This window comes from Malus sylvestris, mitochondrion, assembly GCF_916048215.2.
Source record: "Malus sylvestris mitochondrion, complete genome".
NCBI lineage: Eukaryota > Viridiplantae > Streptophyta > Magnoliopsida > Rosales > Rosaceae > Malus > Malus sylvestris.
Window position 1 is genome coordinate 41,306 of NC_065226.1, and position 2,739 is coordinate 44,044.

General features: G+C 43.9%; 1 non-coding gene across 1 annotated transcript; it reads right to left on the bottom strand.

Annotated features, from left to right (window-relative positions):
* Window positions 1–2,365: 2,365 nt before the first annotated feature.
* trnS-UGA lies at window positions 2,366–2,452 on the bottom strand. Its single transcript has one exon. It is a non-coding gene; the product is annotated as a tRNA-Ser (tRNA).
* Between the last annotated feature and the right edge of the window lie 287 nt (window positions 2,453–2,739).

Consider the following 2,739-nt stretch of genomic DNA (forward strand, 5'->3'; position numbering starts at 1 on the left):
CTAACTTAATCCAATGCCTCTCCGACTCCTGACTCCGCTTAGTCATTAATAAGCCGATGAGCCGTACCGGTGAAGCAAGCCTACCGATGAAAGAGAGATAGTGATGTTGATGAAAGAAATGATTGGTTTAACTTTCACGACATGGAGTTGAACCATGATCGACCGTGATCGTGAGAATTGCCTAGAGCTTCTTGGCCCACGTGTCCCGAACGAACTAAATCGCCCAGTATATGTGGCACAGAGGCTACTCCACTAGATATCAGATATATGATATATATATATAATTACACCCGGCCTATGATTCACACTCTAGCGAAAGAAAAATCAACAACATCAGTAACATCAGGAAAATCAGCACCGACCCCTGACCTCAGACTCCCCCTCCCCTCAAGAGTCAAGAGTAGGGTCTGCTAATCCAATTAAAGAAATACGACCGAGACAGTATGAAATCGGAGCGACTAGAAGGAGGCCAAGCATTCTTAGCGTAGGAAGGAAGGAGGCAATTATACTTGCTTACCATGCCGGCCAATAGGCGAAAGAGACAGCTGAAAACCATGACTTGGGGGTTCCAACCTCATACCGAGAAAACAACAAAGGGCGATCAGAATCAATCGGTGCATCTTTCGCTTCACGTCAGGAATATATTTCGGACATCAACATCCTGCTGCTCATCAGAGGGAATTGTGCCACTTTTAGGTTAGGGAAAAGTCTATTTATAACAATAGAGAATTTTCTCAATCCAAAGTAACGTCCATCTCACTTCTTTTTCGCCAGGTTTCGTCGGGGATAGAGAAGGTAATCTTTTGATTAGGACACCTCCTAGGTGAAGTACCACACGAGTCAGACAGCATTACACATTCATTAAATACAGTCCCCTGCCCTTCTCTTCTTTTTTTGTCTAGCTTCAGGCTCGAAGGCTAAAGAGAATTCAGACCTTCCATGATAACCCGATTATCATATTAAATATTAGCGGGACTAGTGACTTTGCACTTTCTTCGTTACATTCAATCCGGTATGCTCTGGTCTTTTTGTTTTTGGAAGGCTCATGTAGTCTCTTTCCTTTTCACACACTTTTCATCCTCACAAACACACTACGATAGAAGCAATGTATTTCACCACTTCATGACAGAAACCAAAACAGAATAACCATCTCCTTCTCTCTCTTTTCATTCTCCTTTCCAAGAACACCCCAAAAAAGCCCTAGCTTTCTTGATCACATCACACAAACAATGGCGAAACCCACTTGTCTTTGCTCTCAATCCCTCGTGTTCTTGATGATCTTCACTCCGGCCAGAGCACAGTCTCAACAAAGTAATCATTCGATAACCTTCTTATTCTTTCTCTTCTTCTTATGTAGATTTTGTATTTCTTGAAACCCTTTAACTGCTTTTGTTTTGATTCATTTTTCTTTATTACCGGCACGGAGATCCAGCTCGGATATTTTTCTTCCTATATAAAGTCCACGTCGAACCATTTGTCGACCTCAACGCAGACCTGATCTTCAAGTTCTTGGCACATTTTCCTAGGTGGCTCTTTGTATGTCTCTTGGTCTGAGGACAACCCTAGCCTGTGTACTGCAATCTTAGGGTCCAATTCCCGGCATCTGCTTGTAGTTCCAGGCAATAAAAAAGATTTTCCGTATCAATAGTGCAATGTACTGTTCTATTTTCTCATAAGTGAGTTCCTTGCTGAGGTATGTGAGCTCTTGATTTTCTTCAATGTCCAGTTCTTCTAGCTCGAAAATCGTGGACTTGGTTTGGTAGTACCGTCATCCAACTTTTCTGGTGTAGGCATAACTTCAATGTAGTCTTATGGGATTTCATCGTCCTTCGTGCCTGAAGTAGAGGCTTCATTCGAATTGTCGAGCACATTTGTCATATATATTATGGTCAGAATCTCTATTCCAGCTTCTAGGTCGATCTCTCTCTTTTTGCCTGGATAGCCTAACTTTTTGGTGTTGAGCTTTCCATTCTTGTCAGGTATCCTGTTTTTCAGGTTATAACATAATATCTAATCTTTATTCCTCAGACTCTTGGGAACCCTTGAAAGCCCAAAATCCTTGTCCGTGTCCGGTTCACTTAGTTGTCCGAGGCGGGTCTACGCTACTAACATTAGGGGTAGAGGCCCATGCCAGTAGCACCGCACCAGTGCTTGCTTGCTATGAGGTAACTCGCCCCAGCCTTTTCTTATTAGTTGCAGACCTCTCATCCTTCGGGGAGCGGAAGATAACGAAAGGGAGACAAAGTCCTAACTAAATCATAACACAAGAACCTCCGTCTACATCATAACACAAGCTACCCATTCAGTCGAGTCGATCCGATTCGTTCCTATCTATAGATAACGCAAGAGATAACTTATGACTTCGCGGATGGAGAGGGATTCGAACCCCCGGTATTCCTATCAATACTTCGGTTTTCAAGACCGACTCTTTCAACCGCTCAGACATCCATCCTCTTCGCGCTTCGCTCGCCCTATCTATCCGCGCGCTGGCAGGTAGGGGCTTATCTATGTGATTCGCTACGCTTGCTTGCGCATATCGACGGACTCTATTGCCTGCCGGTTAGCGAAACTTTTCCGGTAGTACGAATCGCTACGCTTCGCTTGTTTCTATATGATAATATGCACCTTGGTTGCTGCGCTCCCCGCGGGTAATATAAAGAGAGTGAAGAACGAATGATCCTCCAAACAAAAAAGTGATTGAGTCCGACTCAAGCGAGTGAGTGAAAGGCGTGGCAAGAG